Raw genomic sequence first — 15,579 nt, 5'->3', positions numbered from 1 at the left:
CTAGAAAGAACAACTGCCTAGGTTATGTATAGAAACAAGCCTATATTAAATATATCAATAAATGTCACATCTCAAATATAAAAATATGACATAATGAAAAACTAGTAATTTTTTTCATAACCATCATCATAAACATGCATGAAATTTAATCAAAATCCAACTATTCAAGCTCATAAAACTTTTCATTTATAATTGGTCATGTCATTTCTCTAAATAATTAACAAATGGAATAATATAAAACATATGAACTACTACCTTTAACAATTCTTTGAACTAAATCAAATTTGAATAGCCATAAAATTCATTGGTTTATTAACATAAATTTACATACTAGATATGTTTTGATCAAATATATTATTTAATTATAAAACCTACTATAGAGACATAAATAAATTAGTTAATATTCATTTTCTTGAGCAAATGAGATGCTTAAAACAATATGTAACACATGTAATCAAAACTTTAAAAAAAAAAGACCATCTCAAAATATTTAAATCATATATCAAGTTGATTTAATATTTAAAGACGTACCTTTTTTTTTTTTGTTCTACGTTGAGTCTTGATGATAAGAAGTAACCAAGTTAAACTTTAGTAGTAGACTTTGACTCCAATCAAAATCTATTAATAGCAAACTTTGAGAGTGGATCTTATTTTCCAAGTGTACAATAGGTACATAACCAATGACTCTTCATAAATAAATTCTCTTTTCTTAAAGTTCTTGGAAATTCTTGTTATTTTCTTCCTTTCTTCATTTTTTCACTTCTGGTGGTGAGAAAATTTATTACGACCATCCCTCATGACTATCATTATAGTCCAATTTACTACATCCACATCAAAGATTATATCTTTCGAATTTATTACATATTGTTACATTCTCTTCAAAGAATAGTTAGGTTTCATAGTTAAAAACTTTTGTTCAATCATAGGTAAAATTCTTTTTCATGATATTGCTACTGTAGGAGCACATTTGAAAAATGAAAAATTGAATAAGTTCTCTCTTGTAAGGTTCTCATCAGTAATATTTTTTCACGTAATTTTAATTGAGAACTTATTATGTATACTCACAATTTAAAAAAAATGCAACTTCAAGTGCATCCAACCATATTCTATTGCTCATAAATAGATCTTTCACAGTCAAATATTTTACTTTCAACTCCTTAATGGGGATTATGACAAAAGAAGATCACAAAGATAATCATAATCAATGCAATTTAATAAAAAGAGTAATCAATAACTCAATCCTCCCTTTTTTACATCCTTTCGAAATAGATATTTATCTTCATTCACAGTCTTAACATGATATTCATTATAAATATCATTTAAAACCAATGGATTAACCATCACAAGATATTAATATATTAGCTCTTCTGGAGCTTTCGACTAATTTTGTACTACCAAATATTGGAATAATATTGGTTTATATTTTCTTTTGCGTTCGCTTTGGGGAATGCAATAGATTTTCTAGGACGAACATATAAACGCCTCTATTGATTCTTTATTTCATAATCACCATCGCAAAACATGTGTGGATTTTAAATCAAAATCTATTTATTCATATTGTCATGATTAGTTTCCAATTATAGTCAACATGATATAATAAATAAATCATAGTTAAATATACCTAAAATTCTTTAACACCATCGTTATTAGCCTGGTTGAGTGGTTAAAGGATCTAATGATTACCTATAGTGAGCAGGCCTCGGCTAAAATAGCAGCAACTCTAGGAGATAATCGACAATAGCAAATTTTGAGATATTTTTGTGACATGGAAAAAAACAATTAAAAGAGAATCGTACTGAGAACGTGTTATAAAATAAATAAACAACTAGTAAAGAACAAAGAGAATGAGAGAGAGAAGAGAGAGCGTATTTTATTTATCAATCTAAATATTTATAAAGATTCCTCAAAGTCTCTATTTATAAGCATAAGAAATATAAATGAAGTAGAGATCTACTTCTAATGATTATTAAAATTTAAAGCACATAAAAACTTATCTTGATCGTAATAGACATCGACTTAATAAGATATTCATAACAAAAATATCAAAAAAATAAATAATAGTAGAGAATTAAATATTTATCTCTAATATGATGGTGAATTTTCACTTTAACCTTTTTTTTTTCTAAAAAAATAAGAATGTTTGAATTTTTAAAAACTAGTATGGTAAAAGAATTGTAAAAAAATTAATAGTATTTTAAAACATAATTACTATCTTAAAAATACTATTTTTTTTTCAAATATAAGGTAACAATTAGTGTTAAAAACCAGTTGTTTTAAAATTTTTACCAAACATAATTAATAATATTTTTAGATAATTTGGTAAAAAATTAACTGCATTTTAATTATTAAATAGTATGGTAACTTAAAATGGCTTAATAAAAATTTATAAATATATATTTAATACAATTACTCATCATTAATTTGAATTTAATTTAAATAAATAAGTGAAATTAATAAATTTTATGTATAGTATTGATTAATAAATAGGAAGCTTTACATTAACATTATGATCATTATTTATTAAATAAAATAATAATTAATAATTATTTAAGACAAACTTATAAATAAAAATTACACTCACCTAATATTATATATTTAATTTAATTCTAAAAAAAATTAAAATGTTGATGACAATTCCATACCATGAAATTGAAAATTAAAAAAAATCAATATTCTGCAAAAATTCAAATAAAATCAAGAAAAACATCAACAAAATACATAAACAAATTAAAATCTTAAATAGTTATTCTTTATATTTTATAAAATATTCCCCAGAATTCGACTTCAAGAGTTGCAACGAGGATGGAAGATGACACCTCGACATGCCCACTTCCCCATTCCCATAAATCTTTTTCCTTTACAGTTTTCATGCATGTTTCATCTTAAAAAAAGATGGCATATTATCATAAATAATCCTTGAAAGCTCATTGAAATTTCAATATAGTCCATCCGTTTTGTAGGTTTAAAAGTAAATCGTAGCATTCATTTAAAGATTGTACTTCTTTAACAAGGAAATCTTACATTTTCGTATTCTATAAATAATTTTATTTCAATACTTTAAATTTTAAACTCTAATAATAATTTTTAATTTGAATAAAAATATGGTTAATATTTTTAATTCAAAAATAAAAGTTTTTAAATATAATTTTAAATTGAAGGGAAAATATAAAAATTTGATAAAATTTAAGGACTATATTGAAAATTTTTAGATGAAACTAATAAATTCTAAATATGATTTTGAAGTGGATGGACTAAATTGAAAATTTTATGAATTGTTAGTGATCATTTATGATATTATTCAACTTTTTAGACTAATGGAGGATAAGTCAGTCCAACTTCCAGTTTTCTGCCAATTAAAAAAGGGAATAATATCATATATGATCCCTGAAAATTCATTAACGTTTCAATTTAGTTCATCCACTTAAAAATTATATTTAAAAATTTATTCGTTTCATCTTAAAAATTTCAATATAGTCCCTAAAATTGATGAAATTTGAAAACTGTTAAAATTTAAATATTATAAGAGTTTAAAAAATAAAGTATGGAAATACAAATCTTTATAAAAAATGAAAATGTAAGATTTAGTTGTTAAAGAAGTAAAGTTATAAATTACTTTTAAACCAACAAAATGGATAGATTATATTGAAATTTTGATGAGCTTTCAAGAATTATTTATGGTAATATGCCACCTTTTTATAAGATGAAGCAGGCATGAAAACTGAAACAAAAAAATGATGATGGGCATGGCGAAATGTCGTCTTCCCTTTTGCACTCTTCAACTACAGATGTCCACTTTTTAAAATAAGATAAATATATTAAATCAAATTTATTATTGTAAAATAAATCAAATATTGGGCAAATTATCAATAAAAGTCCCGTTTTTTTTTAAATTTACCGAAATGGGCCAGGTCAGAAATTATTAACCGGAATGGGCCAGTTTTTCCAAAACGCGTCCACGTCAGCGCGTTGTCAGGGGAAAAAGTAGGAAAACTCTTCCTCAAGGAAGCGTTTTCCCCGTGTTTGAACAGTAGCAACGGCTACTTTTTTTACCGTTGGTAACCCCCCCAACGGTCCAAAAAAAAACTATAAAACCCCCCACCCCTTTTATTTTTTTCACACTTAAATCCTTTCAATCTTCAATCTTTCAATATTCTCTCAAATTCTTCTCAAATCTCTCAAATTTCTCTTAAATTCCTCTCAAAACTCTCGTTAATTTTTTTCAAAAAAGCTCTAATTTTATTTTTCTAGATTTATTTTTTAAAATGAAAAAAATTTGATCGTGTTAGCAATGGCCGGAGAATTAATTCGCTTCGATAATAAACACATATCCATTGAACAAATGCAAATGGTAAGTGTTAAATTTAATATTTAAATATTATTTAAGATTTCTGTCATTTATGAAAATTTAAATAATTTTTATTTTATTATTTCTTATAAAAGTCTGTAGATCGGATATTGCAATGCTATATCCGTAACATGACTGGTCCTCCATCACCGTTGATAGAGGATTACCTACGGGAAGTGGGTTTTTGGCACGTGGCGATGATAGGCCAGGGGTGCAACTTGGACCCAAAACTTATTAGTGCGTTGATAGAAAGGTGGAGACCCGAGACGCACACATTTGATCTTCCATGTGGAGAGTGCACTATCACTTTGGAAGACGTGCAATAGGATTGCCGGTGGACGGGGACGCAATCACTGGGTCCGTTCATTTTGCTGATTGGGGAGCGGTATGCTACGAGCTTTTGGGTGCTATTTCAGACAATATTAACAGAGGTCGGATCAAGATGGGCTGATTACGAGACACATTTCCGGTGCCGGATGATGATTCTACCGAACTAGAAAAAATTTGATATGCTCGAGCATACATTCTTCAAATAATTGGAGGTTATCTGATGCCGGACTTGTCACGAAACATTGTACATCTGATATGGCTGCTGAAACTCATTGATTTTAGAGCAGCTGGTGAATTTAGTTGAGGGTTTGTCGTGTTGGCAACACTGTACCGGGAGATGTGCGGGGCTACGCGACTGAATAAAGCGAAAATCGGAGGTTGCCTATCACTACTGCAATCATGGGCACAGTTTCGCTTTCTATTTTTACGTCTTCAAGTGGATCACCCATATACATTCCCACTCATAACGAGGTAAATTTTATATTAGATTTTACAATTATTACGTAGATTTAAAATATAATCGTATGCTAAAAATTTATTTAATTAGGTGGAACCATTCGGCAAGTTATGCTCGATTACCTACCTGTCTTGAAGATATACGGCTTCTATTAAATCAACGATCGGAAACACAAGTAAGTATTAAAAATATATATACATACATAATAAAATAGTGGATTCGTATTTAGTATTAGTATTTTTTATTTAACTAATATTTCCATCATTTTTATATAGTTTCAATGAACACCATACGAGGATCTGGCAATTCGGGCAGTAATTCCGGATGAATACTTGCAAAATCCGAACGCTTGGCACGTGAAGGTCCCATTGGTCAACTTTTCTATTGTGGAGATGCACCAATTAGACAGAGTATTACGGCAATTTGGATTCCGACAACCGATTCCTGTGGCACCTGAGGTGTTGGATGATCATCACAAAATTGACTTACGGCAATTGCATACAGATTGACCGAGATTCTGGTCACACTATATCCAAATGTGGAAAGATCGGTATGATTATATACCTACTCGGGAATCGATCATCGTTCCAGAGTTGGCGTACATGCTGGAATACATGCCATGGTTTAGGATCCATGGCAAGCCATATTTACTGTCAGAAGAGGAGAGGCAGCGGCAATTGCGTGTCTAAAGGGAACAGCGTGGCCCTTTAAATCCTAGAAGAAGGGACGACGACGTAGGCCCATCAACAACACCCACACAATCACCCGGCCCAGCAACAGGACCTACACAGTCACCGGGCCCAACAGTTCAACCATCGACACCCACAGCACAGCCTCTTCAGATGATGCCAGGTACGTATCCTAGCCTTTTTATGTACCCTAGCCCTTATATGTTTCCTTTTTCTAGTCTTATGGCAGGTTGGAATGCATGACCCGATTCATCTCCATTTCCGATTACTCCGAGTAGACCGCTGATCTATAGGCAGCCGTCGCAGGAGGGATCACAGGAGGGGCTGTCGAGGAGCTCTTCTTTTCACCAATCCCCATCACCTTATGGGTTTCAAACACCTCCGCCATTAATGATGCAAGCACATCCACAGTCACTATTCTATCAATGCGGGTCATCCTCCCAACACCCACAACCAGAATCCTCGCCGAATCAAGCACAACCCCCGCCAGAAGCTGGACAAAGGAGAAATCCAACGCGTAACTGTCGACGACCTCCATGTGGCACTGAATCTGACCGGCACGGACATTTATTTTTATTTTAATATATTTGTACAAACATTTTGAATCTTTTTATATTATTTCATGTAATTAGATAAAAGGTTGTTTCAAATAAAGTAATTGTAATTTACTTTTATATTTTTAATAAAATGGAAATTATTTTAAATAAGGCAACATATTATTTCATGAATTAGATAAAAGGTTGTTTTAAATAAAGTAATTATAATTTACTTTTATATTTTTATTAAAATGCAAATTATTTTAAATAAAGCAACATTTTGAATATTTTTATATTATTTCATGTAATAAAATATAAATAATACAACATATTGACAATTACAACAACTATCAACTATTGCGATTTGGACATGATCTACTTGTATGGCCTGGGTTCCTACACCATCCACATAACTTCTGTTGATTGGTTGTTTCTCGGATATCCATATTGTTGCGTATTCCAGTCGAGCAAGGTCGACCCTTTGGTTTACGCCGCAACTCTCTATCCGGTAACAGCTTAAACGGAGCAAGCGATACAGAGGGCCACTTACGCTCATCTGGGACCGGTGGGAATATGTGTCTCCACACGTTGTACATGTATTCCAATTTGTACACGTCGTCGACATAGCTCATGGGATCCAGACGAAGATTTTGACAAGCTGCAATTACATGAGTGCATAGATAATGAAGTGCGTCAAACCTCCCACAATCGCAAGTCCTATTTTTTAAGTGTACACGATATTGCCCGCCAGTAATACCTTGGTGTTGTTTGTCAAACTCTATCACACGAAACCATAAGTTGTCTCGATCGTGACACACTGTGTACATAGTGTTCGCTCGTGCCTTCGCCTTGTTAATTTCTTGCAATACTTTTGCGCACCATACATGGCCTCCCTGCATTTGGCCTGCATAACTCACTGCTCGTTTCGGAAATAGTACCGCTAAAAGAAAATATGTCTCTCACACAAATGATGTTATCGGTAAATGATGTGTTCCTTTCAGAATAGAATTTATACATTCAGCCAGGTTTGAGGTCATGTGACCATATCGTAAGCCGCCGTCGTATGCTTGTGTCCACTGTTCGAAAGGTATATTACATAGGTAGTCATGGCCCTCTTCGTTAACTGAATGGAAAACTATCAACATCTCATGAAAACGATCCTTACTTATCTCATACCCTGCCAATATAAGTTGATAGCGAAAATTACATACCACTTTTCCATTTAAAATAAATTCAATATTCCAAACGAAATTATATTAATAAAGATAAAGTTAAATACCCATGTTGGTTACTTGTCGTTTTTCAGTTGGATGCAAAGTGCCTTAGGCAATACCGATGGTGTGTGTGATGCCACATGTTTCCCTATCGCGCAATTGCGGCTAGTATTCCAGTGCACTGATCTGATATGACACAAATATTAGGTTGGGGGCAAACATGCCTCATTAGCCTAGAAAGAAAGAAAGAAATCCCAGTAATCAGCTGACTCTCCTGGTGTTATTGCAAACGTAATTGGAAGGATTCTCCCCCTGCCATCCCGTGCCACAGCTAGTAATAGCCGATGGGTATATCTACCGTACATAAAGGTACCGTCAATTTGTACCAATGGCTTACAATATGCAAATGCATCTTGGCATTGCTTAAAGCTCCAGAAGATACGCTTAAATACTTGGCATCCACGGAGCAATCGGTCGTTGTAGTATGTAGGTTCTGTTTGAAGGTCTGTTATGCAACCTAGGACGTATCTCTCTAGCACTTGACACCACTGCCATATTTCATTATATGAAGCGTCCTACCCACTATGCATCTTCTCCAAAGCCTTTTGCTTAGCTATCCAAGCCTTGCGGTAAGAGGGTGTGTACCCCATTTGGTTATGAATATTGGCAATTAAGACTGGCACTGAAGTCCTAGGATCTGCCTTTACCGTGGGTAGTATTAAGCTAGCTAACATAGCTGAATCCATCTTGGGATGATCTTGTGAAATACCTGTCAACGAAGTACGTTAAATAATGTAACATTACATAATAACAGTATTATTCAAAAACCTTAAATATTGTACCTGCAGCACATGTATGTGGACATTTATACTTTTTTATCTTCCATAACCCTGTCCTTTTCCTCAACGAGGCATAGATTTTCCATGAACAACTTCCATCTTGCACTGCACACTTCACCCAAACTTATTGGATTTAGATTTAACCACGTGGTAGTTAACACCGTTTTTGATGCTATGTTGTTTCAATGCACCAAGAAAACTGTCCTTATTGGAAAACTCCTTACCAACTTCAAATTCACTCGAATCCAATAACGAACTTGTATGATCACGTGTTCTGTGTGGTAGATCTGGAAACTCCAATGTATCATCTGCAGATAGATCAACATTATGCATGTGGGCTGGATGCGAGTATGCCCTGAATCGTGGATCTTCTTCTTCATCTGAACCCCGTTCAACATCTTCAGGTTCAGTTGGAATAGGCTCCGGTTCAGTAAATAATCCAACTTTTGTACCATCGCGGTCGGGCTCTCGAGGTGGATCCACATCGGACTCATCATCTAACCCACCATCATCTGCGACGTATGAGGTCCCCTCACCAATGGACGTCATGAGGAGTACATCATCCCTTCTTCTTGGCGTTTCATAACGTCCCCAATTGGATGTAGATTGCCAAGCACTATAAGTTGATGTCGTTCCCCAGTACGTATTTCCAACATCAAACATCGACCCACCTAGGTGCATGTCCCATCCACTAACAGAGTGTCGTGCAGGGGTTGTGTATTCCATACCGCTACCAAAAACTTGCGGTTCCGTGTTATGTAACCCACTAACGGAGTGTCGGGCAAGGGTCGTGTATTCCTCTCGAACAGCAGGCGCAAATGTATCATTTGGCGATGCAAATTGTACATATAACTCAATATATGGTGCTCAACTAGCAAGATGAGTCTGCACCATTGCCTCCAAGCTACGAGCACCTTTGATGTCGAACGAGTCATATGTTACTGGATCAATAGAAGCACAAAATCGATACCTAATAGACAACACTTTCATTGGTGTCGTTCCGAATATTTTACGCCTAATCCTTTTACGAAGTTCTGTCAAATCTATGTTCTGGTTAAGAACCAGTCGTATTGTATTCTCAAAAAAAAAACAATACCGTTCTCGGTGTGACGAACCTCACCATCATAGTAAATAACAACACTAATGCGTTCACTCATCTTTAATTTTTATCCTTCTTAGCCTCTCTATTTTTTTTTTGCTGTAAGTTATGCAACCTAAGAACAAAATTTGGCTCATTTATAGCCCAAGTTATTTCAGAAACCACTGTAGCAAAAGAGTGTCCACGTGGGAGCTTCTTTCAGTACTTTTGCTGAAAATGCATCCTGCTTGAAGAGTTTTTGACACTATTTAGGCAAATACGTCTTCTTAAAATTATTTTTTCAGAGACCACTGTAGCAAAAGAGCATCCACGTGGGAGCTTCTTCCAGTAATTTTGCTGAAAATACATCCTGCTTAAAGCGTTTTACCACTATTTGCGCAGACACGTCTTCTCAAAATTATTTTTTCAGAGACTACTGTAGCAAAAGAGCGTCCACGTGGAAGCTTCTTTCAGTACTTTTGCTGACAATGCATCCTGCTTGAAGCGTTTTTTACACTATTTGCACAGACACGTCTTCTTAAAATTATTTTTTCAGATACTACTGTAGCAAAAGAGCGTCCACGTGGGAGCTTCTTTCAGTACTTTTGCTGACAATGCATTCTGCTTGAAGCGTTTTGACACTATTTGCGCAGACATGTCTTCTCAAATTTATTTTTTCATAGACTATTGTAGGAAAAGAGCGTCCACGTAGAAGCTTTTTTAGATTAACAAAGAATTTAATTAAGTTACCCTAAACCCCAAACCCTAATTTATTTGATTTTTTTCCTTAAATACCTTAAAACCCTAAACCCTAAAATCCTAATCTGATTTTTTTAAAAAAATTTATAATTAATTTACTCAAGTAACCCTAAACCCTAATTTATTTGATTTTTTCCTTAAAAATCATAAACACTAAACCATAATCTAATTTTTTTAAAATTAGTAATTAATTTAATTAACAAACACTAAACCTTAATTTATTTTATTTTTTTCCTTAAAACCCTAAAATTTAAAAACCCAAAATTTTCAAAACCCTAACCTAATTGCAGAAAACCCTAATAAAAACACGGGGAAAACGCTTCCTCAAGGAAGTGCTTTGCCTATGTGGATAGAAAGCGCGCCCTCAAGGAAGCGTTTTCTGTCCATGTAGGCAAAGCGCTTCCTTGAGGAAGCGTTTCCTGCTTTTTCCCTTGACAACGCACTGACGTGGACGCGTTTTGTAAAAACTGGCCCATTCCAGTTAATAATTTCTGACCTAGCCCATTTCGGTAAATTTAAAAAAAACGGGGCTTTTATTGGTAATTTGCCCTCAAATATTTTATCGAAAAGCTTTCAATATTTTCTAAAAATTGTTTAAAAATTATGTTTATTTTCAGACGAGATGAACTATATTTAAATATTTTAATCATGTAGATTTAGTACAGTGTAGTTCTAAACCTTTAATATGTGAAATTTTAAAATATTAATAATATTTAAAATTAGTACTTATTTTTTTTCTCACGGTTTAATTTTGAAATTTTATCTTCAACATTTGCTTTATCAGTATTTAAAATTACTTTATTATGGTAAAAAAAATTAAATAATCCATGTGATAAAAGGTTAAATTGTTGATAATATAATATTTTAAACACAAGAATAATTTGAATTATATATTTATAAGTTTGACACCCATGATGGGGTGAGAAATAAAATTATGTGATAAATATATTTATAAAATAATTAATATAAAAAGCTTAATTAAAATGAGAAAGTAGAGTTCCCCTTTGAATGTAAGAATAAATATTGATTCGCAACCTAATATATTTACAAACTAACATTTATAAGAATGTACAAATAACATATATAAAATTTATGTTTCTTTTTTTATTTCTTAAATATTGATATTTTATAATAAATGATTTCCGCTTAAATATTTTATTATTTTTATATAAAAATTATTGTGATGTAGTGAGTATTTGATATATTAATAATATATATATTTAAAAAATTGGCATATACATTTTAAAAAATATATATTTTTAATAGTTTATTACATCCTATAAGACAAACATATTCTGTTAAAAACTAGTAAAAGATGAGAATTGATGGGAAAAAAATTCCTAGTTTTACTTAGCAAAAGGCTGATTTTTTATATTTAAAAAAAAAGTGTTTGTGAATTAGATAAAGGCTAGCCTTTTTTATTTACCTGGCTGTGTAATTTCCGTTGGGTGATGAACTCAACCATTTGCAAGTTCCGAAATTCTGGGCCGAAAAGGGTTTATAAATTTTTATCCATTACTGCATATTCTTCTAGTATATCAGTTCCCTTTGAATGTTTTCACCCAACTCTTTCTTTGATATTTTGAGAAAGAATGAGCAACACGTTGATAATCAGTTCGGGAGAGATAATTTCCAACAACCCTGATCTTGTAACCCAACTCCTCCTCAGATTACGCACTAAAACTCTTCTGAAATTGAAGTGTGTTTCCAAACAATGGCTTTCTCTCATCTGCGACCCTCATTTCTGCATCTCCCACACTCGCTACCACCAAACCAATGGCTTCCTCAGCCCCACCGCTCTTTTTCTCAAATGGATTTACGCTTTACCCTCCGAGTTTGATGTGATTCCTTTGAAACATAACCGCGCGCAGAGTCAGAGTCCCTTTCTTTTATTACTTCAATTGTGCTCCCAACATCAATGTGCTTCAGTCTTGTTATGGGTTGTTTCTTTGTAAGTCCGAGATTGAAAACCCTAACAATGTTATCTCTAGGTACTTTATTTGCAGCCCTAGTACGAAGAAATTCAAGGAGCTATCTTTTCCAGAAAACACATTTAAGGACTCTGAATTTTATGTGAGTATGGCTTTTTGATCCTCTCAAATCACCTCATTACAAGGTTATTTGTGTTCGTAAAGTGTCTGATCAACCTTCCTACTAGAAACTAGATGTATATTCATCGGAGACTGATTCTTGGAGTCTGTCTAGAACCAGCTTCTCTATGAATGTCAAAATACGATTTGAGGATGCGGGTTTCTGTAATGGAAAGATTCATTGGAATTGTTATTGGCGTTATTCATTGTATTTTGATATTGAGAATGAAAGCTTGGAACCATTTCCTATGCTAATATCCACAATGGAAGCACCTCAAGAGCGTATTTAGTTCGGAGAGTGTCGAGGTGTTTTATATATTTCAATCACCTACTTTGCTCTTATGTCTTCAGAATTTGATGTATTTGAGATGGCAAGTGATTATTCTCACTGGACTCTAAAGCATAGACTTTATATTGGGGATATTGGCAAGCATTTCCCTGATATAATCTGGGATATTCATCCAAATTCTCCAGCCTATCATTGGCATGCTCCCATATTTTCTGATGTGTGTATTACTCAATTTGAGAAAGATGAAGAACCAAAGGTTGTGATATGGATAGAGAATAAAGTCATTTGCTATGATTTTAATGATAGGGCATGGAAACCACTTTATGATCTAAGACCCGGAGTCACCGATGGCTCGTGGGATGGCTATTATTATAGGGGTTTTATTTTTCCTTATCAAAGTCTTCATGCCTTTCAGTACTTTGAGAACCTGTCTTCTGTTTGAGGTTGTATCTCCAATTTGGTCCTTTTTTGGTAAGTAACTGAGAAACTATCTCGTTTATTAGTGTCCCCTTGAGTCACTTGATTACATTTGGCAGTTTATCTTATATATGTTATATGTATCTATGTATTTATGTGTGTGTGTGTGTGTGTGTGTGTGTGTGTGTGTGTGTGTGTGTATGTGTATTTGTGTGTATAAGCCAATTTAATAGCTGACATGTAAGCCTACACGTATTTGTGTATGTCCATTGTAGGTTTGTTTCCCACCAATTATATTTGTTTGGCAGGATCTCCACAACATGCTCCTCTTATTTTTTATCATTGATGGATTCAGGGTTGATGATTCGTATTTTGGTATTTTGAGTTGTTATCAGAATCTGGAATCTGTTGATTGATGTTTGTAAGCAAATATTTCTTAGTTTGAGTCATTACTATTAATTTCTTATTATATTTTTCATAGTAGCTTTCTTTCTTTGCATGTGGTTAGATACCGCAAATATTTGTTTGGCAAAAAAAAGAAAAGAAAAGAAAAAGTGCTGCGAAGTTTTATGACTTTGCATATGTTTCTTGATGTACTTGTGTCAAACACTTGCACCCCACACATTTTCGGGCATAGATACGGAGATATGACCTCGAACTAAAGCGGCAAAACTTTGAAAAGTTGAACATACCCATTGGTTCCATGTTTTGTCAAGTTAATGTTTGTAGTGTTAAAAGAGCAGCCAATGTTATGTTACTACTGCATCTTATAGTATTGTTTGGTTTTTGTTGTAGTAAAATTCTGCTTTCAATTCAACAGATGGAACGGAGGTTCGGATTTTGTACTTTTACATGGAATACCCAGGTAGAGAGAAGATTTACTTGAATATCAGGACAGGAAGGATCCGAAATCATTTTGTTGGTCGAGATTCATGCATAATCTTATAGTATGGTACACGGTTGGTTGCTTTTTCTTTCGAGACCTCAATCTGGCTTTTCTGTTGAACTTCAGTTTTGGAGTAGTTTTCTTTCCATGATACTGTTGTTGAATATATTTTTTATTATGGGAAACGTAGCAATCAAGAAGTATAGTATCATCATCATGGAATATTACTATCAAAACTGAAATAATTTGATTCTTTTTTAGTTTTGATGGTTTGAAAATGGAACTTGCTATGGAAGTTCAATCTCCACGGACAACTACGTACGAAATTGTTGTTCAAAGATTTGGGGTTTCAGTTCTAACCTAATTTAAACTGTAAACCCTAAATTAATGAAAAAAACAATGTTGTTGAGATCGGATTGGACCAACTGATTAGATCAAGAATCGGTTGGTATGTCAGCACGAAGAACTGGCATGGTTCAACTTTGTTTTTTTTTTTATATTAAGATCAACAACCATCAAGATCCTCATCTAATTAAATTTAAACACGCATGCCATCAACGTCAAGATGATGATTGAGCAAGGGGAATGGCAAGGGTTTGAATTTGTCTCATCTAAATATATTTTTCTGGTAAGGGTCTCATTTAAGTATATATTTCTGGAGCAAACTGAATGGTAAGGGTTTGAACTACTCATCTCATCTAAGTATGAAATTGATTAAATCTTTGTAAGTTCAAAAAAAAAGAGTTTAATATAGTATAAAAGAACTCCAAAATATCTAAAATATCAATTAGGCTCCACCCAAATTAATTGTCTAAATATTTTTAGTGGTAACGAGTGAAATTGCCTATTGATGCAGAGGGTTGATCCAGACAACCGACATTTCTCAAGGGTGATTGAGGAAGGAGAAGTGGTGGTGTTTCCAAAAGGTGTGCTTCGCTTTGGGATGAATGTTGGTGAGAAGCATGCTGCAAATTTGCGTACCAAATCGCCTCTTTGATTTTACCTTTTTATGATTTTTTTTTTAGATTTTTACAATTTTTTATAATTTTAAAATATATTTAGAAAAATAAATGTTCAGATTCAAAGGAATCAGGACAACCATTTGAGGAATATGTTCCCTAAATTTAAAGACTTCTTGCAAAAATATTTACCATTCATCTTTTTCTTTTGAAGACTTTGAAGCATTTTGCAGTCTTATTTTTCCTTTTGAAGACTTTAAACTCTTTAAACTTTCAAGTCGTGTGTTGGAAAAATGGATGAGACAAACCAACCTAAAAAAAATCCGAAATAGTCTCCTAGCCACGGGTCCACCCATTAGACTTGATGAGCAACGATGTAGGATCCCATTTTTTATTTTTTATTTTTGGTAGAAAAAGAATGATGAAAGGTCAATTACAAAGTAGCACCAAGACTATTAAGAGAAAATTGGCCATCTAACCGTAATTGGTCAGCAACCGTTGCAGGGATATCTTGGAAAACTTGGGGACCGAAAAGGAGTCCCTCCATCAGCCCAGCCAGTATGTGGGCAGCCATATTTGCCTCCCTTGAGACCTGCTGTATATTCACCTGCCATTCTCATCTACAAAGTTCTAGAATTCTTAAGACCGAATATTTATTTAATTGCCCTCAAAAACTACCATGAATGGCTTC

The 15,579-nt window shown here is 33.4% G+C and overlaps 1 long non-coding RNA gene across 1 annotated transcript; it reads left to right on the top strand.

Moving 5' to 3' along the window:
* Positions 1-11,639: 11,639 nt before the first annotated feature.
* On the top strand, positions 11,640-14,140 carry LOC107893126 (uncharacterized). The gene is made up of 2 exons (XR_001682735.2): positions 11,640-13,097; positions 13,864-14,140. It is a non-coding gene; the product is annotated as an uncharacterized lncRNA (long non-coding RNA).
* Positions 14,141-15,579: the final 1,439 nt, after the last annotated feature.

Source organism: Gossypium hirsutum, chromosome A13 (genome assembly GCF_007990345.1).
Source record: "Gossypium hirsutum isolate 1008001.06 chromosome A13, Gossypium_hirsutum_v2.1, whole genome shotgun sequence".
Lineage (NCBI taxonomy): Eukaryota > Viridiplantae > Streptophyta > Magnoliopsida > Malvales > Malvaceae > Gossypium > Gossypium hirsutum.
The sequence above is the reverse complement of the archived record's forward strand: the minus strand, read 5'-3'. Positions and strand labels throughout refer to the sequence as shown.